This window comes from Gossypium arboreum, chromosome 1 (assembly GCF_025698485.1).
Source record: "Gossypium arboreum isolate Shixiya-1 chromosome 1, ASM2569848v2, whole genome shotgun sequence".
In the NCBI taxonomy this organism is placed as follows: Eukaryota; Viridiplantae; Streptophyta; class Magnoliopsida; order Malvales; family Malvaceae; genus Gossypium; species Gossypium arboreum.
The window spans coordinates 88,379,103-88,407,095 of record NC_069070.1 but is presented as its reverse complement, the minus strand read 5'-3'; the positions used below and the strand labels follow the sequence as shown (position 1 = coordinate 88,407,095).

The window sequence follows — 27,993 nt, the reverse complement described above, 5'->3', positions numbered from 1 at the left end:
TCAACATGGGAAATCAATACAGCCTGGACTGTCTCACATGGTAGTTCACACGCCCTTGTCCATTCAACAGACTCGAGCACGGTTTGAAGCAATCGCACACGGGCGTGTCACATGGGCATGTCCCTGTCAAGCCCAAGTCTAGTCAAAGCCTATATAAACACCCCAGGAAGTACCAAAAAGACACACACGGAGTAGGAGGCAAGGAATTACTCGAAGAAAGTTGATTGATCCATCTCAGAAGCCGGATTCACCTTCAAGACTGAAGATCTCCCTTCAATTCCCTTCAAGAGTTCTTGGGTCTTCTTTATGTTTTGTTATCATTATTTTTTGAAATGTTTTCTTTCATAAATATGAACTAAAACCCCTAAATACCTAAGGGGAATGAAACCTAAGACGAATCTTGTTATTATTATTTGAATTATAGGATAAATATTTGACTTGTTCTTAATTATGAGTTCTTAATTCTTGCTATAATATCCCAAGATATTGATTCAAGTATTGATGTGCTTATTCAAAGGAGCAAAAGTACCTGTTTAAGAATAGATCTAACATAATTAAGCGGAGTTGATTGCACGCCTAGAGATAGGGTGACATAATTTTGCCAGATTAGGGTGAAACCTAATAAGGGAATCTATAGATCGAGTTAATGCAACACTAGGGGTTTTAATTAGAAAGAGATTTCAATTAATCAACCTAGGGTTAGATGTTGTTAGTCTCGAGAGAGATAATAATCTAACTTAGGGATTTTATGGATCAAGTCAAGCGAATAAATCATCTGATTTAGAGTCAATAACAAGTGAACTCTAGGTGGATTTTTCCCTTAGGTATTGTCTAAATTATTCAGTTTTCCCAAAAGCTATTTCCCTAATTCACTTTCTGTGCATTCTTAGTTTAGTAACTAGTTTAAATAAAACAAACCCCTTTATTTTTAGGCTAGATAATAAAAAGAAAGTTAATACTAGTACTTTTAGTTCCTTTGGGTTCGACATCCTAGTCTTGCCATAAGCTATACTACTGTTCGATAAGGTGCGCTTACCTTTATCGTGATAGTAGTTAGTTTTCAAGCACAGACATTCATAAAATATAAAACTTATCATGATTCACATCACATCAAGTTTTTGGCACCGTTGCAGGGGAACTAAGATATTAGGAACACTCTATTTTTATTACTTCAACCATTTTATTTTATTACAATTTAAATTTATTTTGATTTTTGTTACTGAATTTTATTTTTCCTTCTGGCAAGTTTTTATAGTTTATGACTAGAAGAAACCTGTCAAGACCATTACTTTTTGATAGTGAGATTGAACACACAGCTCGCAGAAACTGAAGAGAAATAAGGCGAAGCTTAAGATACATAGAGGAAGGGCAAAAGGACGATATTCACACCACAGCCAAGGAGATGGCTGAAAATCAGGAAAACCCGCTACCTCCTGCAATTGCTGCTGATCTAGTAAATCAGAATCCTGCTCCATGCACTATGTATGATTATGCTAAACCTACTTTAACAGGAACTGAGTCAAGTATAGTTAGGCCCGCTGTTGCTGCAAATAATTTTGAACTGAAACCTAACACAATTCAAATGATCCAACAGTTTGTTTAGTTTGATGGTTTGCAAAATGAGGACCCAAACGCCCATTTGGCGAATTTCTTAGAGTTTTGCGACACTTTTAAAATCAATGGCGTTTCTAATAATGCCATTCGCCTTCAGTTGTCTCCATTTTCATTGAGGAACAAAGCTAAACAGTGGTTGAACTCTTTACCACGAGAGTCAATCACTACTTGGGAACAAATGACTGAAAAAATTTTACTTAAATATTTTTTGCCGGCTAAAATGACTAAGTTGAGGAATGATATCTCTTCTTTTATGCAGATGGATGTAGAGACACTCTATGATGCATGGGAGAGATACAAGGATCTATTGAGATGGTGCCCTCACCATGGGTTACCTTTATGGTTGCAAGTTCAAACGTTTTACAACGGCGTGAAGCCCTCAACAAGGCAACTTATCAGCACAGCTGCTGGTGGGACTATCAATAACAAAACACCAGAAGTGGCTTACGAATTTATTGAAGAGATGTCACTGAATAACTATCAGTGGCAAGTTATGTAAATAAAGCCGACAAAAACAGCCGGTGTTTTTAACCTCGATGCGGTTACTATGCTATCTAACTAGGTAGAACTCTTAAATAAAAAGATTGACGGATTCTGTGGTTCTACTCAGACACATCTAGTGATACGGTGCGATTTGAATGGAGGAGGAGCATACACAGAATATCAGCCCTTCAACCCTAGCATAGAGGAGGAACAAGTCTAATATATGGGTAACAATAACTCTAGACCTCAAAATAACCCATATAGTATACTTATAATGTTGGTTGGAGGAACCATCCCAATTTCTCGCGGAGCGGTCAAGGAAATCAAAGACCACAACACCCTCCGGGTTCTCAACAACCACCTTACCAAATAGAAAAGAAGCCAAACCTTAAGGAGATGCTAACAAAGTTTATCTCGGTGTCGGAAACTCACTTTCAAAATACTGAAATAGCATTTAAGAATCAACAAGCATCGATCCAAGGGCTCGAAACCCAGATAGGCCAACTCGCCAAATTGATTTCTGAACGACCACAAGGTAGCCTGCTAAGTAACACTGAATCTAACCCAAGGGAACAACTCAATGCAATTACCATTCAAGATAAGGAAGGGTTAGTCGAATCTAAACCAGAACCAAGGTAAGGAATTGTGGTAAGTAAAAGCAAAGGTGATGTAGACCACAGTGAACAAACACTAGTAAGTAAAGAGTACAAACCTCGTGTGCCATACCCCAATGCGATAAGGAAAGACCACACAGACGAACAATTCGATAAATTCCTTAAATTATTAAAAAAATTACATATTAACTTACCGTTTATTGAAGCTCTTTCACAGATGCCAAACTCAGTCAAATTCTTAAAGGAGCTTTTAACAAATAAGCGGAAGTTGGATGAGGCATCGCATGTGGAGTTAAATGCAGTTTGCTCAGCCATACTGCAGAATAAGTTGGCCAACAAATTAAAAGATCCAGGGAGTTTTACGATTCCTTGTTTAATTGGTAGTTTAGATGTTAATAATGCTTTGGCTGATTTAGGGGCTGGTATCAATGTCATGCCTTATAAAATGTTTAAACAACTAGGTCTTGGGAAACCCAAACAAACTAGGATGAGCATTCAGTTAGCAGACAAAATAATCAGATTTCCTAGGGGTATTATTTAAGATGTACTCGTTAAATTAGACAAATTCATATTCCCAGTTGATTTTGTTGTTCTAGACATAGAAAAGGATAGTGGCGTACCTTTAATTTTAGGAAGGCCCTTTCTAGCAACTGCTAGAACTATAATTGATGTTGGTACAGGTGAACTCACACTTCATGTGGGTGAGGAAACAATCACTCTTCAAGCTCGTAATTCAAGTAACGCATCAAATATCGAGGGTGATTGTATAAACCGTACTACTAATACTGATCATTTGGTGAAACCTTCCTTATAGGAAACACGTTCAAAGAACACACCTGAGCCATGTTCGAGTAACGACAAAGGACCCGTATATGAAGAACGAAGGCTACAGGTCAAGGAACTAGATGAATGGCGGACACAGAAATCGAGATAACATCATAAACCAAAGCTACGCCATGAAGAGCTCAATATTTCACCTAATCAACTTAAGGTTAGAGACAAAGTACTATTAGATGCAGCAGACCCTCAGATTGCCACCTCTAAACCTAATGGAGAAATCCTCTTACTAGATTTCTAGCATTTTCCCATACGGCACAGCTTGAGGTAATTCATCCCAAATTGATGACGTTCAAGGTAAATAGTACTCATCTAAAACCTTATTTTAATAAAATTGATAGCAGGGATGAGGAGTGTAAACTCCTCACACCACCATAACCACGCAACAGAGAGGTAAGTCGAGCTTAGACTATAAATAAGCCCTTTCTCAGGAGGTAACCCGAGCACTAACGGTGTTAACTTATTTAAATTTTAGTTTTTAACATTTAATTCACTAACTGAGTCACTGAACACAGGTTTCCAGAACCACACGGTCAGGCACACGAGCGTGCCTTAGGCCGTGCCCATACCATGGAAGGCAACACAACCGTGCAATACGGCCGTGTGAAAATAGGGAAAATTTTTTCCCCAACACAGGTGTCGATAAGTTGCCACGGCCGTGCGACATGGCTGTGGGTGAATTTTTCAAAACAACATAGGCATTGGACACGCCAGTGTCTAGAGGCCATGGTTGAAACTGAGAAAACAACACGGGCGTGCGACACGCCCGTGCTTACTAACCGTGGTTAAGACTGACAAAATAACACAGGCGTGGACATACATACATGGGCGTGGGAGAAGCAAATGAAGCGGAACGCGGCCGTGCAACACGGCCGTGTGCATCAACATGCCCAAAGAACACAAGCGTAGGCCGGATTTTAGACGCGCCTAAATTTGAATATCACGATACACACGGGCTAAAATTAAGACACACGGGCGTGTCTCAAGGCCATGTGCCCCAAAATCTATATAAACCCCCCACTATTCATCATCCCCTTCCCCAAATATCAAACCCTAGCACCAGAATCCTTTCACACACGCTCCCTGCCACGCCCGTGCGCCGACCACAGCACTGCCATCGACGACCCAAGCTCCTCCCTCTACCAAGCTATTGCGTTTGTTCACTCTTTTCTCTCTATTCTCTTCAATTCTTTTACTAATTTTATGATTTTTTATTGTGTTATTTGACTATTTTGCTTAATATTCATGGTTCTAATGATATTAATGCTTATGCTCTTTGTTAGAAATTTTCCATTTTAGTCGATACATTATGCGACATTCATCCATTTTTCTCTTGATTCCATGGATTTCATGCTTACCCATATTATCAATCCCACATGCATTCATTCACTAGGTATTCCATTTAGCACCATTCTCATGTTCTTATTGTGTAACAGCCTTAAAACGACCCTAGTCGGAATGTGGTTTCGGGACCACAAAAATCGAGGCATAAAAATAATTTGATATTTATTTTGATGCCTATAATATGTGTTAACTCATGTGTGACATTTTTGATGCTTTAATTTAGAGTTATAAATGTGAATTTCACTAGAAAGGACCTAGTAGAAAACTTTGAAAGTATGATGGGGAATGTGTGATGACTAATTAAAGCATGCATGCAAAACAATGGCCTTGCATGTCAAATACCCTCTTTTTACAAGTGATGGCTGGCCATGACAAAGAATATGGGCAAAACATGTCATAGACATGTTTTGTTGGTGAATCATGGGTGAAAAAATAAATTAATGAGCATGGGTAATAAAGAAATGGAAAAAGAAAAATGGTCTCATGCATGCCCCATTGTTGTGTATTGAGGAAGAGAAAAGAAAAAATTTGCTCATCCATTTTCATTCTCTCTTGACCGAAAATACTAGAGGGAAGGAGGAATTTTGCTTCATGCTTGGTTTGGAAGAGGATTAGGAAGAGGTTTGGCTGTACTTGCATCAAGATTAAGGTATGTTTGAGGTTGTGCCATGAGATTCATGCATGTTTTAGTTGATAGCTTGATGCTCTTGTTAGCCCATGGTTCAAACCTTTGTTATATCATGGGGATGGTATTTGGCCAAGGTGGATTTTGTGTTAATGCCATTGCATGTTAAATATGAAGCTTGCTAATGATATATGTGATGGTGGATTGATGGCTCTTGGACTTTCTTTTTAGTATTTTTGAGTAAGACATTAAGTTCTTTGTTTAATCATGACCAAAATTATGGTGTTGTGATGTATTCGCCATGGTACATCCAAAAGTGTGATTTATGCTCATTGCATGGAAAGTAAGATTTGTGTTTTGAAATTATGTTCATGTTTAGTTACAATCAACTTGAGATTCGGCTCTAGCATATATATATGTATATATGTTTGTACATGATGTATTGGTATGACATATATACTATTTCAAGGTGTATATTTGCTTGTGATGATGTTTTGGTCATGAAGTAAATGAGAGATGTGTATTGAGCTACGATATGTAATGCGTTAGTTAGTAAAATGTATGCTGTTTTTGTGTGGTATTAGTGTATAATTGGCCTCAACATGGACATGCATATTCGCCACATGAGGGAAATTGGTGTGCATGCATTCGGTTAGAGGCAAGCATATTGATGCCTATTCTTGGCTTAGAAAATTCGCTAAGAGGAATATTAACTAATGTGTTGAGTTCGATTCATGATTTCGCATACATGCGACTTTGATGCCTAATGAGTATATATATTGGCTAAGTACCTTGTATTCCTCTTTCGATGCTCAAATGATTAAATCAATTTATTTGTTAAATTAAGCTCAAGAGCAAAGGGGAACTAGATCCGACAAAGGGAAGGAAAAAATGGTCGAATAGCCATTGAAATCGTTCGACGATATCCTAGGTAAGTTCTTGTGTAATAGAGCTTAAATTCTGAATTGATTAGATCATGTTTAAAGCAAATTAAAATCATGCTCTTTGTGTGTGGCTATTGAGCCGAAATTGCAAGTGTGAAAAGTGCCTTGTGTTTGAGTTTTGCTAATGAAAATGAAATACGAATGTGTCATAATTTATTGATAATTGTGCTCGGTTATTGAATGATGTCCGGCTAAGTCCCAAGGCTTTCGCTAAGTGACTATATCCGAACTAGGATCCGAAGGCATTCGTATGCGAGTTAATAAATCCGGCTAAGCCCAAGGCATTTGTGCAAGTTACTAAACCCGGGTTAAGTCCCGAAGGCATTCGTGCGAGTCACTATAACCGGGCTTCGTCCCGAAGGCATTTGAGCGAGTTGTTATATCCGGTTAAATTCCGAATGTACGTGATTCGAGAATGAGCGATCTTGCTGTAAAATTTTCAGTTAATACGCTTGAAAAATTCCAGCAATGAGGTATGTTCGTATGTGCTTGAATTAGTTGATTCCCTTCGAATAATATTCGCTCAGTCGAGTAATGAGTTTCCGGTATTTGGCTAAGATGATCCCTTATGTATGAACATAGGGGTTGGAATGTGAAATGAGTAGGATATTGAGAATTTGTGCATATGAAATTATCCGTTAGCTTTATGAATGCTATGCTTTTGTTGTGCTGGAATTTCTTGCTCAAACTTACTAAGCATAAATTGCTTATTCCGTTTTCTCTGTTTCTTTGTTTATAGATTTTGGCTCGTCAGCTATCGGACTCAGGATTTTTGGAAGTCGAAGTCTCCCACACTATCAAAGCCCCCATTTTGGTACAATTTTGGTTGAACTTTGAAATGGCATGTATAGGACTACCCTTTTGTTGAAGGTCATGTACCTTTCGGTTTTGTGTAAACTTGGATAGCCATGCGAAAATGGCTTATATACGTTTTTAGCATAGTACCATAATCGTTTGTATGTTGATCATTATGAGGTATGGAATTGTTTTGAAACGATTAGCCATTGGAATGGTTAATCATGATCACACTTTGTGCTATATATGCAAAAAGGGCCAATTGAATCATGGAAATCATGAAATAGGTAAAGCCTACCTTAAAGGCAGATGCTGACAGCAGCAGTGATGTGGATGTGAAAAATCACTAAAAATAGTAGGAATGGGATTAAATAGTGAATAATTTATGTAAATGAACTTTGATGAATCTACTTTCATATGGAACAAACGAAACGGTCATATGAGTTATATGTTAAGAGATATTAAAGTTCTCGTGAAACAGGGCCAGAACGGTTTCTGGATCCCCTGTTCCGACTTTGGAAATTCATTGTAAATTAACCAGAGATAATTAGGAGTCATTCCATATATGTATAGATTCCTCTCTGAGTCTAGTTTCTATAGAAACAAACGACATCAGTATTAAAGCCCTGTACAATGAGATATTCAATTCGTAACGCACGAATGTCAGTGTAGTCGAACCCTGGAATAGGGGAGACTTTAACTAATAAACTGTACTAATTGGCTCGACCAAAAATTCTAGAAAAAAATCTGTAGATGGACATATGAGTCTAATTTCAGGGAAAAATTACGAAACAAATTTTCGAGCTTTGAAACTCAAGATATGATTTTTAAGGCGACAGTGATGCAGTGACCAGCTAGTCTGGAAATTTTTAAATGGACTGTGAAAATAGTTAAGTCTGTGTGCACCTTGTGTCCGATTCCGGTAACGGACTCGGGTACGAGGTGTTACATATTGTTACTCATGACTTGATATATCTTTCCATTAGGATTTAGTTACTTTTTGGTACATCTTCCCTTTTGCCTATGATGTCCATGAAGTATTCTTCTTTAATTTTAACATTCTTACATACCTTTCCATGCTATTCTTGGGGGTATTTCTATAACTTCATCTTGCCATTGCAGATACAATGTCAAATCCACGTGGCAACAAAACCATCGTCCCCACCTCGAAGAAGAGGAAAGGAGCAGCATCATCATTGGGTCCTACCACTAAAATTAAGCATATGTTCCTCGAGTTCTCCTCGGGACCATAGGAAGAACCTTTTCATATACTACGGGTCCGACCCCTACGTTTGGACCGCTGCATTGATTGGGCAGCACTTGAACAAATCCAGCTGGCTGACGCGATACGAGCCCTTCTGACGATTGACCCATAGGACCTCTTTTTTGAGATCATCGAACCGACATACCTCAAGCTCACACTCGAACTCTGCTCGACCTTCCACCTTCAAGTCGTCATGACACAGTTCGATGATCTTGGAACTGTCCAATTCTGTCTCGGTGGTTTAGTCTGCCAGCTGAGTGTACCTGAGTTCGGTGTCGCTTTGGGGCTCTATACGGAGGAGTTCATGGATGACAATGATTTTGACACCCTCTATCGCCACATCCACTTGTCTCCCTCGTCCCTGCTTCAGCCACCTATGACCCGAGTTGCTCCAAGGCATCGACTCTCACCCCATCCCTGCGATACCTACATGCCATCCTAGCCCACACCCTAACTGGACGGCGAAAGAGCACCAGTGTCGTCAACACTCACGACCCCTATTTCTTGTGGAGCATGGCGAATGGACATGTCTTCGACCTTGCTTATTTCATCGCCCTCGCCATTCGCCATCAGACGGAGCGGCATAGGAAGGGAGTCATATCAATCGGCCCTTATGTGACTCGCCTAGCACAGTACTTTATTCTCCTCAACACGGTGACACAAGCATCCTCCCTCACTCTCATTAGTCAGATGTCCCCACAGGGCATCCCGAGTATGTTGCATATGAGCATGATTGAGCGAAAATGTGGATTTGACCCTCCCTAGTACCGCCTAGTCCAGTCAGCTGAGCAGGAGGACCCAGAGGATACTGCTGATGATGTCCCTCCACCTCACAAGGATCCAGCCACTCAGCCACCTCCTATTCATCGTCCAGTTCATGCAGCGGCTTCACTCTCTGACATCTCTGAGCACCTAACTCAATTCGAGCAGCAATGTTTTCAGCGCTTCGATCACATTGATGCCACTCTACATCAGATTTGTCAACACCTTCACATCTCATCGCTGCCCCCACCTCGTGAACCATCTAGCGATAAAGATGTTTAAAGACTTTTATTTATTATTTTTATGTTTTTATTTTTATTTTTATCTTTTCAAAACTACTTTTTATTTTCTTTTTCTTTTTCTTTTATTTTAATTTTATTTCATCCTTAGGTTTTATAGTTGATATTGAACAATTTATACTTTCGGCCATTTCTTTATGAGTAATCATGCTTTTTTATATTTTCTAAAGAGTTATTGATGGTATTGTTGTTATAAAGAGCTCCAAAGCTCACTATTACTTAGGAACTTGAAACTCCACTGGAAAAGGTTCTCCACGACTGCCATGTCCTGCCCGACCACCACGATAACCTCTTCGCTGGACACTATGGTTGTGGAACCCAACCTCTACCACCACTGGAGTATCCTCCTCCAATCTCATCATTGCCTTTGCCGATTACTTTCCATGACTACAAGTCAAGGATTCCGTTCATCATTCAGGAAGTTTCACTTCTCTCCCTACCTTATGATCTTATATCTATATTTTTCAGTAAAGCTAACTTTGTACATTGAGGACAATGTACATCTTAAGTGTGTGAGGGTATTTATATCATTATTAGAAAAAATCCTGAATTTTGTCTTATTCTCAAATAATCTTCTTATATCATTATTAGAATGAATTTTGATTAATTTATGATTTTTATTGATATGTCTTTTGAATTAAAACATAGGCATTTATGCATTGATTGTTAGACTTTAAAGGAATTAAGGAATCAAGCATGAAAAGTTGATTCTTGAGAATTAAAAATTTTTAGGTTGTTTCCCCAAGTTTAGATATTATCTTAAGTTGAAATTCACAGGTTAAACATCAAAAGGCCATAATTTTTGTGAGATATTGAGCTTTTAGAGCATATATTATTTCTTTCATGCTCACTTTTATTGTTGCTTTGAGTGTGTTAATATCGAATTGTTATTCTAGAACTTGCTTGATTATGCATGTTAAGACCACACCATTGATTTGATATGACGAGATGATAAAGGCACTTAGGTTTAACCCACTTACTCCATAAAAGTCTACCCTCATAATTAACCCTTAGTGAACCCCTTTGAGCCTATCAAGCCATTCATTGATTTACCCTCAATATTAACCCATAACCCATTATTGTTTAAATCCCCTAATTTGATCCTTATTTTTGTCGAGATTTGATTTGAATTAATTGCTTAGCTATGTTTTATTTTTCGTTGTAATAATTAGCAAAGTTCTATGTTATTTAACTTGTTCTTAAAAAAAAAAACATACATATTAGTAGTAATTCTTTGTTTTTGAGCTTAAGTATTTAAATTCCTTATCCCATGAAGAAAAGTTCAATTCTAGGATTTTCTAATTAGAAATGTAATTTATCAAGTTGTAGTATTTTTCTAGTTAGGTAATTTTTTAATTCAATCTCGATTCTAACCTTCTTTTTCAGCTTGTAACCACACCCCCTAACCAAAGCCACATTACAACCCTCTAAAGACCTTTTGATTGATGTATCATCTCAATATATAATGGTGGAGATTTGATTTTCACGCAAGCCTATGGTAATAACTTTTCATATTGACTGTTGGGTGCTAAATTTCTTATACTTAAACACCTCGAGTGATTTGAGTGAATCTTTCAGTGAGGATGTGAAACGCTATGACATTTTGAATCAAAAGTGATTACTTAAATGAGGGGAGACACCTAGGTTTTCGTGATAAAATGCTCAACTTGGAATGTGTGAAACTTTGATATTCTTCGAGTTGAATTTTCAATTTATGATTACTTATGGATTATTTTGAGATACTATTGATGAGAATTATAAGTTGAGAAGAATTTATTTTGATTGTGAGTTGAGGATTTTGCTTGAGGACAAGCAAACGCTTAAGTGTGGGGGTATTTATTAAACCGTAATTTATACATATTTTTATCCCATTCTTAGCATAATTTTGGATGAATTATCCTTAGAATTGGTGAATTCGATGCTCCTAATCCTTTAATTTCATGTTTTATAATTAGGAGAGCATAGGAGAGTAAAAAGAGCGAGAAATGGGCCAAAAACGGAGAAAATGGGTCAACATGGGAAATCAACACGGCCTGGACTTCCTCACACAGGTAGTTCACACGCCCTTGTCCGTTCAACAGACTCAAGCATAGTTTGAAGAAATCGCACACTGGCGTGTCACACGGGCGTGTCCTTGTTAAGCCCAAGTCTAGTCCTATTCGGAAAAGGCCACTCTTCAGGGTTTAGAAGCATTCTAAAGCCTATATAAACACCCCAGGAAGTACCAAAAAGATACATACGGAGTAGAAGGAAAGGAATTACTCGAAGAAAGACGATTGATCCATCTCAGAAGCCGGATTCACCTTCAAGACTGAAGATCTCCCTTCAATTCCCCTCAAGAGTTCTTGGGTTTTCTTTATTTGTTATCATTATTCTTTTGAGTTTTTTCTTTCATAAATATGAACTAAACCCTCTAATTACCTAAGGGGAATGAAACCTAAGACGGATCTTGTTATTATTATCTGAATTATATGATAAATATTTGACTTGTTCTTAATTATGAGTTCTTAATTCTTACTTTAGTATCCCAGGATATTGATTCAAGTATTGATGTGTTTATTTAGAGGAGCAAAAGTCCCTGTCTAAGAGTATATCTAACATAATTAAGCGGAGTTGATTGCACGCCTAGAGATAAGGTGACATAATTTTGCCGGATTATGGTGAAACCTAATAAGGGAATCCATAGATCACGTTAATGCAATACTAGGGGTTTTAATTAGAAAGAGATTTTAATTAATCAAGCTAGGGTTAGATGTTGTTAGTCTCAAGAGAGATAATAATATAACTTAGGGATTTCTACGGATCAAGTCAAGTGAATAAAGTCAATAACAACTGATGTCTAGGTGGATTTTTCCCTTAGGAATTGTCCAAATCATTCAGTTTTCACAAAAGTTATTACCCTAATTCACTTTCTGTGCATTCTTAGTTTAGTAATTAGTTTAGATAAAACAAACCCCTTTATTTTTAGGCTAGATAATAAAAAGAAAGTTAATACTAGTACTTTTAGTTCCTTTGGGTTCGACATCCCGGTCTTGCTATAAGCTATACTACTGTTAGATAAGGTGCACTTGCTTTTGTCGTGATAATAGTTAGTTTTCAAGACCGGACATTCATAAATTATAAAACTTATCATGATTCACATCACATCAACGAACTGACAATGAAACCATGAGCTTATAATATAAATTATTTGATCCTTGATTTGTTTGGTCCCTACATGGATTAGCCTATATGCCATTAATATTGAAGGTTTGGTAAATACATCACGAAGTTTTCAAAAAAAAAATTGAGAGTGAAACTAAGGAATTGTATGGTATAGTGAGTATTGATTTCTAGTGAATGTTTAAAAGAATTTTTGAATTAATGTTGCATGTTATTTTTCTATTAATTACTATAGCATCCCGCAACCCTAATCTGAAAATAGAGACGAGTGATAGATGTTACAAATATCGCACTTATGTATGCTTTATATCGCCCAAAGGCATTGCACTTATAAACATCTTGGTGTAGTGTAGTTTATGCTATTATGAGCTCTCTGGTGTGAAGGAGGGATGTTTTTTGATATTCTGTAGTTTACCACTTTGATGCTCATTGGTGTGGTAGAGGAGTCTTGTGTATCTAAGTCGATTTTACTAGAGTTTATGGGTGAAAATGGATTAAAGGTTGATAATCAAATTTCAATGTAACTATAGACGATTAGAAACAAGATTAAGGATCATGAGCTAAATGATTTATAAATGAAATGGATGAAAATAAGGTAAATGAATAGATAAGCAAATGAGAATTAAATTGATAAATATAAAAGTTTATGTCCTAGTCTTGGAAATGAAAATGAAATGGACAAATCTAATAGAAAATAAGCGCCAAAAATGAGAAATAAATGTCTATGCATGTTTTGAGAAGATAAGAAACAAATACTTTAAAGAAATATGAGGAAGAATAATCCTTATACAAACTTTTCATAAACTATTTCCTAATGAATCATTGAAATGTAAGTTAAGCCCTATAATTTGATTAATTTAGAAGAATTGATTAGAGACACTAGAATGTGACTTAAGTAAATATATATGACATGCTTAAAGAGACTTAACGCTCATAAGGAATAGGATAAATAGGTTTATCCTTGCTATTTATTGAGCTTTTAAAGCTCATGTGTTAGTTTTTTAAAATGCATAGGTAACGAATCTCGTACGAGAATCTTAAAGCTTTGTTCGAGAGCATCGCATCACTCATCAAGTTTTTAAGGTTGATATTTAATTAATAAATGCTATTTGTATAGGTTATTGGCATGTACATAGAGACTTAGATTATCATAAGTGTTTATAAGTATTTGGATTTATAAAACTAGGCGTTGCTTGTAACCTCCTTGAAAGATTAAGAAAAGAACTTAATTTATAAATTGTTTTGAAAATTTTTATGAATTGGAATTATCATTAAATATGATTTAATGATTTGGAACCATGATTTATGATTTAATGGTGTTTAAGGATGTTTTAGAGTGATTTTGAAGTGTTTTGAGCATACTCAGTGAGTCACATTTTCATCATGAATTTGAAACATTATGACTTCAGTGTCCAACATCACGACTATGCAATCCTCATGTCATGACTTCATTCCTCAGTAAGTCACACCACGACATCATAAATTCCTCGACACAATATCGTATCCTTGCACTAATTTATGTTATTTTCACCTTTCGTGTCTATTTTGAGTTCTGATTGCCCTTGACCAACTTCCCATCAATTCTAAATATTTTTAAAAATTTTAATTTGACTAAAACATATTTTAATTATTTTAAAGAAATTATTTAATTCTTTAATTTTTAAATAAAACCAAAAATTCTTATTCTTACATACTCCGATGAAATCTCTCATTCGTACTGATCATTCAGGATGAGTCAGGTGAGAAGTGTTATAAATCAGCTACAAAAGAATCTCCATCGGCACCTAGATTTTCCTCAGTCACAACCAAGGGTTAGTTGCACCTAAACCAGAACCGAGGAAAGAAACAGTAGTAAGTAAAGGTAAGGGTGAGGTCAACCACAATGACTAGAAATCAGTAAGTAAAGAATACAAACCTCGCGTGCCATACCCAAACGCGACAAGGAAAGACTGCATTGAAGAACAATTCGGTAAATTCCTTAAATAATTAAAGAATTTACATATTAACTTACCATTTATTGAAGCTCTTTCGCATATGCCAAACGCAGTCAAATTCTTAAAGGAGCTTTTAACAAATAAGCGGAAGTTGGATAAGGCGTCGCATGTGGAACTAAATGCGGTTTGCTCAGCCATACTACAGAATAAGTTGGCCAACAAATTAAAAGATCCAGGGAGTTTTACGATTCCCTATTTAATTTGTAGCCTAGATGTAAATAATGCTTTGGCTGATTTAGGGGCTAGTATCAATGTGACAACCTGAATTAGGGCCTAATCGGAATAGTGGTTTCGTGACCACAAATCCGAGATAGAAATAATTTTTTTATAATTATTTTGGGGTTTATGATATGATTGCATGATTGTGTGAAAATTTCGTGATGAAATTCTATGCCTAAAGTGCTTAAATTGAAAGTAGGGACTAAATCGAATAAGTTGCAAAATTTGCATCCCGGAAGTTTTTAGTATGAAATTGTTTTGGAATATTAATTAGGAGGTCTTAAATAGCAATTTGACCAATTTTAAGTTCATGGACAAAATTAGGACATGGAAGGAATTTTGAAAGTTTAGTAAGAAGGGCATTTTGGTCATTTGGATATTAAATGAAATAAAATGGGAAAAATAACACAAAATTGATCATCATCCTCCTTAGTTGCTGCGAATTCTCCTCTCTCCATAGCTAGGGTTTCTTCAATTTTCAAGCTCCATAGTAAGTGATTCTAAGCCCGCTTTTAATGTTCTTTACGTTTTGGAATCCGGAAGCTCGATTAAGCTTATGCTAGTAATAATTTAACCTAGGGTTCATATTTGGAAAAATAACCATAGGTGAAATTTGTGTATTTTGATGTTTTATGATAGAATATGAGATTTTAAATTATGTTAAATAACTTGTGCTACTCGGTTTTAAGTGAAAACGAGTAAAACGGCATAATCGGTAAAAATACCTATTGTTCATAACTATATGATAGAGTGCGAATTTGATGTTGTTGTAGAAGAGAAAATGTTCAGCATATCATAAAATATAAGAATAAGGGCTGAAATTAAATTCCGAGCCTAGGGGCAAAATTGTAATTTTGTAAAAGTTAGGGGCAAAATGTAATTTTTCCATGATGTGATTTTTGGATTGAAATAAATAGTATGAGTATTAAATGAGCTAAATGTTTTATTATAGATCAAGAAAGAAGCGGAATTGATCTCGAACGGGGGAAGGAAAAAGTTTTGGACTAAATTGCAAAATTTCCACATTTTGCACCAAGGTAAGTTTGTATGTAAATATTACAATAATTTCATGTACATTCTTATATTTCAACCTATTATATAAATATACTAGCTGATGTTAAAATATAAATCGACTATTGGAAGAATGGAAATAAATATAGAGAGAGATCCGGTTGAACATTGGAGAGATCGAATGAAATAGAGGGCGTAGCTAGGTCACATGTATGATCTTTGAGTGCACATCATGTGTACAAGAAAGCTACTGAGACACCCTGTAGTAGCTAGGTCACATGTGTGATACGAGATGTATCCCATGTAGGCAAGAGAGCTACGTGAAAGATAAATGTAGCTAGGTCGCATGCGTGATTCCAAGTGAAGGACACCATGTAGACAAGAGAGCTACGTGAAAGATAAATGTAGCTAGGTCGCATGCGTGATTCCAAGTGAAGGACACCATGTAGACAAGAGAGCTACTGAGACAAATCGGTTAGGTCGCATGAGTGGTACTAAGTGTTCACCATGTGTACAAGAGAGCCGAACTAAGCGAAGTATGATGATGGGGCGTGTCTTTGAAACCATTAAATATCGAGGATTGATCCGAATTGTTCAACGGGATGGTTTTGTGGTGATATTGTGGTTTGGACCTACACATATGGTGAATGAAATGTGGTGAAAATGATTTGTGGTATATACATATATAAGATAAAATGAGGTTAGCATAAAGAATGTGTGAAAGAGTGAAATTAGCATTAAAACTGTTTTAGATGGTAGCAGTGATGTGATTTTGAAAATCACCAAAAATAGGAGGAATATAATTAGAGGTTGAATGAGATGTGAAATTAAAGTTTAATGAGTCTACTTTCATATAAAAGAAACAGAGCAAGCAAAGGAATTCTATATTTTGAGATATTTACAATTGTATGTGATTTGCTCAGGATGAATACGTGATCCCCTGTTACAACTTTGAAAAATCATTAAAAATTATACAAAGCAAATTAAGAAATATAGTTTACATGCCTAAATTCCTTACTGAGACTAGTTTTAAATGAAACAGACTTCAGGGTTTTTTGAATTGTGTACTGAGATAAATTCAATTCGTAGTGAACAGAGGTCAGATCAGTCGAGCTGTGTAACAGGGGAAACTTTAACTAATAAACTGTACTAATCGGCTGAACCAAAATTATAGAAAAAATTAGCAAAAATCTTTATGAGTCTAGATTCAGGAAATTTTACGGATTTGAATTTCGAGTTTTGTAACTCGAGTTATGATTTATTTGGTGAATATGACGCAGCAGAGACAGCTTAATCAAAGTGGAATGAATAGTGAAGTTAAAGTAGATATACTTGAATTGTTGTGTAAACATGTTAGATTCTTTAATTAGTATTTACATACTTACTTACTAAGCTATAAGCTTACTTTGTTTCTCTCTTTTATCTTATAGTGTCCTTGGCTTGCTCGGGAGTTAAGGATCGTGAAGATCTACCGCACTATCATACTTTAGGGTATTTGAACTAAACGTTTTGAATTATGGCATGTATAGTAGGCTTAATCATTTTGTTACGTGTCATATTTGTCTAGGTTTAAAATATTAGTTACAATCTTGGACCAGCTACTTTGTACAAGCCATTAAAGTTGGCTAATATTGTTCAAGACATATATTATACGATGCACTATCAAATTGGATGACATATTTATATCTCGATTATGTTTAATGGTATGTGTTATGTTCGGTAATACCTTGTATCTGTTCCAATGATTGTAACGGGTAAGGGTGTTACATTTAGTGGTATCGAGCTATGGTTTAGTCGGTTCTCGGACTAATAAAGTGTGTGTAAAAGTCTAGCTATACATGCCATAAAAATATTGTGATAGTGTGGTGACTCTGATTATTCTAAAGCGTGTTTTGTTTTAATATAGTAATGGATCTGAAGGAACTGCGGTGATGTCTTTGCTAGTAATCTTGGCTCCCGCACAAGGGACCGCGCTGTGGAAAGTAGACTGAGACATTGAGACAAGGAGATGAGGCTCGGATGCCTTTCTCCAAATGATGAACAATTGGTATGCTGAATTTATTCGAGCAAATCCAAATGCTCAACCTCCTCCACCCCTCCTATACCTCGACGATTCTTTTAGTGCTCAAGGTATAGATTTGGTAAGAATGAACAAGCCTCCGGTTGACAAGATTCGAAAACAAGGGGTCAAGAGTTTAGAGCAAAGGTCGATGATGATCCCGAGAAAGCGGAATTCGGCTTGAAAATTCTACCGTGTATTTGATGAGCTCTCATGTACACCGAGGAATGCTTAAAGTGTGTCAGTATCACTTTTGAGAGATTTGGCTTACCACTGGTGGAAGACTTTGGTTGCATGGTGCCAAAAGAAAAAGTTACTTGGGATTTCTTCCAGAAGAATTTAGAAAGAAATACATAAGTCAGCGATTTATTGATAAAAACGGAAGGAGTTCCTGAATTGAAGCGGGGAAAATGTCTCAGTAGCAGTATGAACGCGAATTTGTAAGACTCAGCAAGTATGCCCGAGGAATGTGTGTCCACCGAGGCCATTATGTATAGAAGATTTGAAGATGGGCTGAATGAGGACATTAAAGTGCTTGTAGGAATTTTGGAGTTGAAAGAATTTGTAGTATTGGTTGATCGAGCTCTTAAAGTCAAGAATTGAACAAAGAAAGAAGAAAAGTCGCTATTGAGGCCCGAGATGTCGAAAAAGACAGATAAGCAAGCCATTTCAATCTCAACCAAAGAGGTCCAAAGAGACAAACCCTCGAATGACAGTTTCAATTGGGGATTCACACAGAGATCGTGGTAGAGCATATTCGGGTCTAAAGCTCAAGCTACTTGGTGGCAAGTGTGGGTAATGTGCGACCTAGAAAGCTCGAGTGTCGACAATGTGGCGAGCAACATTGTGGTGAGTGTTGGGGACCGAGCGAGCTTGTTTGGTGTGGTTCTCGCGAGCATTTTATTAGAGATTGTCAGAAGAAAGTTAAAGAAGAAAGATTTGAGTGCTAGATGAATACCACCGCTAGTAGAGGTAGCCCACCGAGAAATCTTGGAGGTGGGACTAGTAGTAAACTGTGATGAAAGATTTAACGGCAAGATCGAAGCTAGAGCACTGCTAGAGCTTATGCTATACGTGCCGAGAAGATGCATCATCTCCGTTGTCATTCTTGGTACATTTCTCTCTATGATACTATTGTTATTGCATTGATTGATCCCGGTCCACTCATTCCTATATTTGCATGAATTTAGTATCCAATAAAAAGTTGCTGTTGAATTTCTTGAGTTTACGATTAAAGTGTCGAACCCTTAGGCCAATATGTGCTAGTTGACAAGGTTTGCAAGAATTGCCCATTAATGATTCAAGGTCACTTTTTTTCCGGCCAACTTGATCTTGTTACCATTTGGTGAGTTTGACGTTATCTTGGGAATGGACTGGTTAACATTGTATGATGCTAAGGTAGATTGTAAACAAAAGACACTAGAGTTGAAATGTGAAAATGGAGAAATTTCGTGGGTTGAAACAGATGAATCAATTAAATTGCCTATGGTGATTTCGCACATGTCCGCACGTAAATACATGAGAAAAGGGTGTGAAGCTTATCCGCTTATGTAATGAATATTGAGTTGCCTCAACTGAAATTTGAATCGATCGATAGTCCGTGAGTTTCGGATGTATTTCGGAGGAATTGCCAGGTTGCCTCCGAACGAGAGATAGATTTTTCCATTGATTTGTTGCGGGCATCGCACCGATCTCGATTGCTCCATATAGAATGGCTCATTGAATTAAAAGAATTGAAGGCTCGATTGCAGGAGTTAATGGACAAAGGGATTTGTGAGACCGAGTTTCTCTCCCAGGGTGCTCTGTATTATTCAGAAGAAGAAGGATGGTTCAATGAGACTTTGCATTGATTACCGTCGACAATAAGGTGACTATAAAGAACAAGTACCCATTGCCGAGGATTGATGATTTATTCGATCGGTTAAAGGGGCCCAAGTGTTTTCAAAGATTGATTTGAGGTCCGGTTACTACCGGTGAGAGTTAAGGAGTCGGATGTCGAAAACCGCCTTTAGGACAAGGTATGGACATTATGAGTTTCTTGTGATGCCTTTTGGCATAACAAATGCTCCACTATATTTATGGACTTAATGAATCGGATCTTCCGCCATATTTGGATAAGTTTGTAGTAGTGTTTATAGATGACATTTTAATTTATTCTCGAGATGAGTCGAACATGCGAACACTTGAGAACTATATTGCAGATCTTGAGAGAAAAGAAACTGTTTGCCAAGTTTAGTAAAAGTGAGTTCGCTTCGTGAAGTCGGATTTTTGGGGCATATAGTCTCGGTGATGGTATTCGGTGGATCCAAGCAAGATTTCGCGATCGTTGATTGGAAACCGCCAAGAATGTATCCGAGGTTAGAAGCTTTTTAGGCTTAGCCGAGTATTATAGACGTTTTGTTGAAGGATTTTCGATGATTGCCTCTCCTATGACTAAGTTGTTGCAAAAGAATGTTAAGTTTGAATGGATGATAAATGTCAACAAAGTTTTGAAAAGTTGAAAGCACGATTGATGAAGCACCAATTTTAGTACACTCGAGTCGGGAAAGGAGTTCAGTAATTTATAGTGATGCATCATTGACAGGCCTTGGATGTGTGTTGATGCAAGAGGGTAAAGTGGTAGCTTATGCTTGAGACAGTTAAAACCGCATGAGAAGAACTATCCTACACATGATTTGGGCCGTCGCCGTTGTTTTTGCCTTGAAGATTTGGCGACATTATTTGTACGGTGAAAATGTCGAATTTTACCGATCACAAAAGTTTGAAGTACTTGATGAATCAAAAGGATCCGAATCATGACAATGAAGATGGCTTGAATTATTAAAGGATTATGATCTAGTGATTGATTATCATTCGGGAAAGGCAAATGTAGTTCTTGGCGCCTTGAGCGTAAAATTTCTTTTACTTTGAGAGCCATGAACACGGGTTAGCATTGTCGATGATGGGTCAATCTTAGCGAGATGAGAGCTAAACCGTTATTTCTCCGTTGATTTGTGATGCTCAAAAGAATGATAGTGAGTTGCGGATTAAGAGAACTCAATGCGAATCGAGTTATGACTCAGATTTTGAGTTGGACCGGATGACTGTTTGATGTTTCGAGACAGGATATGTGTGCGAAAAACGATAAATTGATTCGTAAAATATTACATGAGGCGCACAATGGTCATTTATCGTTCATCTGGTAGCACAAAAATGTATAATGATTTAAAGAAGTCAGATTGGAGGCCGGTATGAAAAGGACATTTCGAATTTGTAACCAAGTGTTTGATCATCAACAAGTAAAAGTTTGAACATCAAGTGCCTTCGGATTACTTCAACCGGTAATGGTGCACGAGTGGAAATGGGACAAGATTACCATGGATTTTGTAACCGGTTTGCCTTTAACTCTTAAAAAGAAGGATGCTGTTTTGGTAGTGGTTGATAGATTAACAAAGTCAGCCCACTTTATACCAGTACGTACCAATTACTCACTTGATAAATTAGTCGAATTATATATTGCTGAAATTGTGAAGTTGCACGGAGTACCTATGTCTATAATATCAGATAGAGATCCAAGATTTACCTCGAGATTTTGGAAAAAGTTACAAGAAGCTTTGGGTACAAAATTGAACTTTAGTACCGCATTTCATCCACAAACAGATGGTCAAACGGAAAGAGTAATCCAGGTACTCGAAGATATGCTTAGATGCTGTGTTTTAGAATTTGGAGGTAGTTGGGAGAAATATCTATCTTTGATTGAGTTTGCCTACAATAAAAGTTATCAATCAAGTATACAAATGGCACCGTACGAAGCCTTGTATGGTCGTAAGTGTCGGACTCCTTTATATTGGACCGAGCTTAGTGAGAAACAGATTCATGGAGTTGATTTAGTTAAAGAAACCGAAGAGAAAATAAAAGTAATTCGGGATTGCTTGAAAGCTGCTTCAGATCGACAAAAGTCATATGTAGATTTAAAAGAAAAGAGATTGAATTTCGTGGGTGATAAAGTGTTCTTGAAGGTGTCACCATGGAAAAAGATTTCGAGATTTAGTCGAAAAGGCAAGTTGAGTCCGCGTTTTATTGGGCCGTCACGAGATTATCGAGAGAATTGGACGATGGCATATCGGTTGGCCTTACGGTAGAGTTAGAAAGAATTCATAACGTGTTTCATGTATCAATGTTGCGACGTTATCGTTCGATCCTTCACATGTGATTTCCCAACGAAATTGAGATTCGATCGGATATGACCTATGAGGAGGAACCAATAAAGATTTTGGCTCGACAGGTTAAGCAGTTAAGAAATAAAAGTATAGCTTTAGTGAAAGTATTGTGGCACAAACATGGGATAGAAGAGGCTACGTGGGAACCCGAGGAAACTATGAGGAAACAAGACCCAAACCTCTTTTCTCGGTAAGATTTTCGGGACGAAAATCTCAAAAGGGAGAATTGTGACAACCCGAATTAGGGCCTAATCGGAATAGTGGTTTTGTGACCACAAATCCGAGATAGAAATAATTTTTTATAATTATTTTGGGGTTTATGATATGATTGCATGATTGTGTGAAAATTTCGTGATGAAATTCTATGCCTAAAGTGCTTAAATTGAAAGTAGGGACTAAATCGAATAAGTTGCAAAATTTGCATCCGGAAGTTTTAGTATGAAATTGTTTTGGAATATTAATTAGGAGGTCTTAAATAGCAATTTGACCAATTTTAAGTTCATGGACAAAATTAGGACATGGAAGGAATTTTTGAAAGTTTAGTAAGGAGGGCATTTTGGTCATTTGGATATTAAATGAAATAAAATGGGAAAAATAACACAAAATTGATCATCATCCTCCTTAGTTGCTGCCGAATTCTTCCTCTCTCCATAGCTAGGGTTTCTTCAATTTTCAAGCTCCATAGTAAGTGATTCTAAGCCCGCTTTTAATGTTCTTTACGTTTTGGAATCCGGAAGCTCGATTAAGCTTATGCTAGTAATAATTTAACCTAGGGTTCATATTTGGAAAAATAACCATAGGTGAAATTTGTGTATTTTGATGTTTTATGATAGAATACGAGGTTTTAAATTATGTTAAATAACTTGTGCTACTCGGTTTTAAGTGAAAACGAGTAAAAGCAAGCATAATCGGTAAAAATACCTATTGTTCATAACTATATGATAGAGTGAGAATTTGATGCTGTTGTAGAAGAGAAAATGTTCAGCATATCATAAAATATAAGAATAAGGGCTGAAATTAAATTCCCGAGCCTAGGGGCAAAATTGTAATTTTGTAAAGTTAGGGGCAAAATGTAATTTTTCCATGATGTGATTTTTGGATTGAAATAAATAGTATGAGTATTAAATGAGCTAAATGTGTTATTATAGATCAAGAAAGACGCGAATTGATCTCGAGCGGGGAAGGAAAAGTTTTGGACTAAATTGCAAAATTTCCGCATTTTGCACCAAGGTAAGTTTGTATGTAAATATTACAATAATTTCATGTACATTCTTATATTTCAGCCTATTATATAAATATACTAGCTGATGTTAAAATATAAATCGACTATTGGAAGAATGGAAATAAATATAGAGAGAGATCCGGTTGAACATTCGAGAGATCGAATGAAATAGAGGGCGTAGCTAGGTCACATGTATGATGCTGAGTGCACATCATGTGTACAAGAAAGCTACGAGACACCTGTAGTAGCTAGGTCACATGTGTGATACGAGATGTATCCCATGTAGCCAAGAGAGCTACGTGAAAGATAAATGTAGCTAGGTGCATGCGTGATTCCAAGTGAAGGACACCATGTAGACAAGAGAGCTACGTGAAAGATAAATGTAGCTAGGTCGCATGCGTGATTCCAAGTGAAGGACACCATGTAGACAAGAGAGCTACGAGACAAATCGGTTAGGTCGCATGAGTGGTACTAAGTGTTCACCATGTGTACAAGAGAGCCGAACTAAACGAAGTATGATGGTGGGGTGTGTCTTTGAAACCATTAAATATCGAGGATTGATCCGAATTGTTCAACGGGATGGTTTTGTGGTGATATTGTGGTTTGGACCTACACTTATGGTGAATGAAATGTGGTGAAAATGATTTGTGGTATATACATATATAAGATAAAATGAGGTTAGCATAAAGAATGTGTGAAAGAGTGAAATTAGCATTAAAACTGTTTTTAGATGGTAGCAGTGACGTGATTTTGAAAAATCACCAAAAATAGGAGGAATATAATTAGATGTTGAATGAGATGTGAAATTAAAGTTTAATGAGTCTACTTTCATATAAAAGAAACAGAGCAAGCAAAGGAATTCTATATTTTGAGATATTTACAATTGTATGTGACTTGCTCAGGATGAATACGTGATCCCCTGTTCCAACTTTGAAAAATCATTAAAAATTATACAAAGCAAATTAAGAAATATAGTTTACATGCCTAAATTCCTTACTGAGACTAGTTTTAAATGAAACAGACTTCAGTGTTGTATAAATTATGTACTGAGATAAATTCAATTCGTAGTGAACAGAGGTCAGATCAGTCGAGCTGTGTAACAGGGGAAACTTTAACTAATAAACTGTACTAATCGGCTGAACCAAAAATTATAGAAAAAAATTAGCAAAAATCTTTATGAGTCTAGATTCAGGGAAATTTTACGGATTTGAATTTCGAGTTTTGTAACTCGAGTTATGATTTATTTGGTGAATATGACGCAGCAGAGACAGCTTAATCAAAGTGGAATGAATAGTGAAGTTAAAGTAGATATACTTGAATTGTTGTGTAAACATGTTAGATTCTTTAATTAGTATTTACATACTTACTTACTAAGCTATAAGCTTACTTTGTTTCTCTCTTTTGTCTTATAGTGTCCTTCGGCTTGCTCAGGAGTTAAGGATCGTGAAGATCTACCCGCACTATCATACTTTAGGGTATTTGAACTAAACGTTTTGAATTATGGCATGTATAGTAGGCTTAATCATTTTGTTACGTGTCATATTTGTCTAGGTTTAAAATATTAGTTACAATACTCGACCAGCTACTTTGTACAAGCCATTAAAGTTGGCTAATATTGTTCAAGACATATATTATACGATGCACTATCAAATTGGATGACATATTTATATCTCGATTATGTTTAATGGTATGTGTTATGTTCGGTAATACCTTGTATCCTGCTCGCGCGGCAGTAGCAGGTAAGGGTGTTACATTTAGTGGTATCGAGCTATGGTTTAGTCGGTTCTCGGACTAATAAAGTGTGTGTAAAAGTCTAGCTATACATGCCATAAAAATATTGTGATAGTGTGGTGACTCGATTATTCTAAAGCGTGTTTTGTTTTAATATAGTAATGGATCCCGAAGGGCTGCGGTACGATCTTGCTTTGCTAGTAATGCTGTGGCTCCCGCACAAGGGACCGCGCCTATGGAAAGTAGACTGAGACATTGAGACAAGGAGATGAGGCTGGGATGCCTTTCTCCAAATGATGAACAATTGGTATCTTGAATTTATTCGAGCAAATCCAAATGCTCAACCTCCTCCACCCCTCCTATACCTCGAGGCGATTCCTTTAGCTGCTCAAGGTATAGATTTGGTAAGAATGAACAAGCCTCCGGTTGACAAGATTCGAAAACAAGGGGTCAAGAGTTTAGAGCAAAGGTCGATGATGATCCCGAGAAAGCGGAATTCGGCTTGAAAATTCTACCCGTGTATTTGATGAGCTCTCATGTACACCCGAGGAATGCTTAAAGTGTGTCAGATCACTTTTGAGAGATTGACTTACCACCGGTGGAAGACTTTGGTTGCATGGTGCCAAAAGAAAAAGTTACTTGGGATTTCTTCCGGAAGAATTTAGAAAGAAATACATAAGTCGCGATTTATTGATAAAAACGGAAGGAGTTCCCCGAATTGAAGCGGGGAAAATGTCTCAGAAAGTGAGTATGAACGCGAATTTGTAAGACTAAACAAGTATGCCTGAGAATGTGTGTCCACCGAGGCCATTATGTGTAGAAGATTTGAAGATGGGCTGAATGAGGACATTAAAGTGCTTGTAGGAATTTTGGAGTTGAAAGAATTTGTAGTATTGGTTGATCGAGCTCTTAAAGTCAAGAATTGAACAAAGAAAGAAGAAAAGTCGCTATTGAGGCCCGAGATGTCGAAAAAGACAGATAAGCAAGCCATTTCAATCTCAACCAAAGAGGTCCAAAGAGACAAACCCTCGAATGACAGTTTCAATTGGGGATTCACACAGAGATCGTGGTAGAGCATATTCGGGTCTAAAGCTCAAGCTACTTGGTGGCAAGTGTGGGTAATGTGCGACCTAGAAAGCTGAGTGTCAAGAATGTGGCGAGCAACATTGTGGTGAGTGTTGGGGACGAAAGCGAGCTTGTTTCTGTGTGGTTCTCATGAGCATTTTATTAGAGATTGTCCGGAGAAAGTTAAAGAAGAAAGATTTGAGTGCTAGATGCGAATACCACCGCTAGTAGAGGTAGCCCACCGAGAAATACTGGAGGTGGGACTAGTAGTAAAACTGTGATGAAAGATTTAACGGCAAGATCGGAAGCTAGAGCACTGCTAGAGCTTATGCTATACGTGCGAGAAGATGCATCATCTCCGATGTCATTCTTGGTACATTTCTCTCTATGATACTATTGTTATTGCATTGATTGATCCGGGTCCACTCATTCCTATATTTGCATGAATTTAGTATCCAATAAAAAGTTGCTGTTGAATTTCTTGAGTTTACGATTAAAGTGTCGAACCCTTAGGCCAATATGTGCTAGTTGACAAGGTTTGCAAGAATTGCCCATTAATGATTCAAGGTCACTGTTTTTCCGGCCAACTTGATGTTGTTACCATTTGGTGAGTTTGACGTTATCTTGGGAATGGGTGGTTAACATTGTATGATGCTAAGGTAGATTGTAAACAAAAGACACTAGAGTTGAAATGTGAAAATGGAGAAATTCGTGGGTTGAAACAGATGAATCAATTAAATTGCCTATGGTGATTTCGCACATGTCCGCATGTAAATACATGAGAAAAGGGTGTGAAGCTTATCGGCTTATGTAATGAATATTGAGTTGCCTCAACTGAAATTTGAATCGATCTGATAGTCTGTGAGTTTCGGATGTATTTCGGAGGAATTGCAGGTTGCCTCCGAACAGAGAGATAGATTTTTCCATTGATTTGTTGCCGGCATCGCACCGATCTCGATTGCTCCATATAGAATGGCTCATTGAATTAAAAGAATTGAAGGCTCGATTGCGGGAGTTAATGGACAAGGGATTTGTGAGACCGAGTTTCTCTCCCGGGTGCTCTGTATTATTCAGAAGAAGAAGGATGGTTCAATGAGACTTTGCATTGATTACCGTCGACAATAAGGTGACTATAAAGAACAAGTACCCATTGCCGAGGATTGATGATTTATTCGATCGTTAAAGGGGCCACAGTGTTTTCAAAGATTGATTTGAGGTCCGGTTACTACCGGTGAGAGTTAAGGAGTCGATGTGCGAAAACCGCCTTTAGGACAAGGTATGGACATTATGAGTTTCTTGTGATGCCTTTTGGCATAACAAATGCTCCAACTATATTTATGGACTTAATGAATCGGATCTTCCGCCATATTTGGATAAGTTTGTAGTAGTGTTTATAGATGACATTTTAATTCATTCTCGAGATGAGTCGAACATGCCGAACACTTGAGAACTATATTGCAGATCTTGAGAGAAAAGAAACTGCTTGCCAAGTTTAGTAAAAGTGAGTTCGGCCGTGAAGTCGGATTTTGGGGCATATAGTCTCGGTGATGGTATTCGGTGGATCCAAGCAAGATTTCTGCGATCGTTGATTGGAAACCGCCAAGAATGTATCCGAGGTTAGAAGCTTTTTAGGCTTAGCCGGGTATTATAGACGTTTTGTTGAAGGATTTTCGATGATTGCCTCTCCTATGACTAAGTTGTTGCAAAAGAATGTTAAGTTTGAATGGACTGATAAATGTCAACAAAGTTT

At 37.1% G+C, this 27,993-nt stretch overlaps 1 long non-coding RNA gene and 1 other non-coding gene across 2 annotated transcripts; one reads left to right on the top strand and one right to left on the bottom strand.

Annotated features, from left to right (window-relative positions):
• Positions 1-1,840: 1,840 nt before the first annotated feature.
• On the bottom strand, positions 1,841-1,947 carry LOC128282037 (small nucleolar RNA R71). Its single transcript, XR_008272334.1, has one exon. It is a non-coding gene; the product is annotated as a small nucleolar RNA R71 (small nucleolar RNA).
• A 13,971-nt stretch (positions 1,948-15,918) lies between these two features.
• LOC128290203 (uncharacterized) lies at positions 15,919-25,108 on the top strand. Its single transcript, XR_008279848.1, has 2 exons — positions 15,919-15,993; positions 24,860-25,108. It is a non-coding gene; the product is annotated as an uncharacterized LOC128290203 (long non-coding RNA).
• The last annotated feature ends 2,885 nt before the right edge of the window (positions 25,109-27,993 follow it).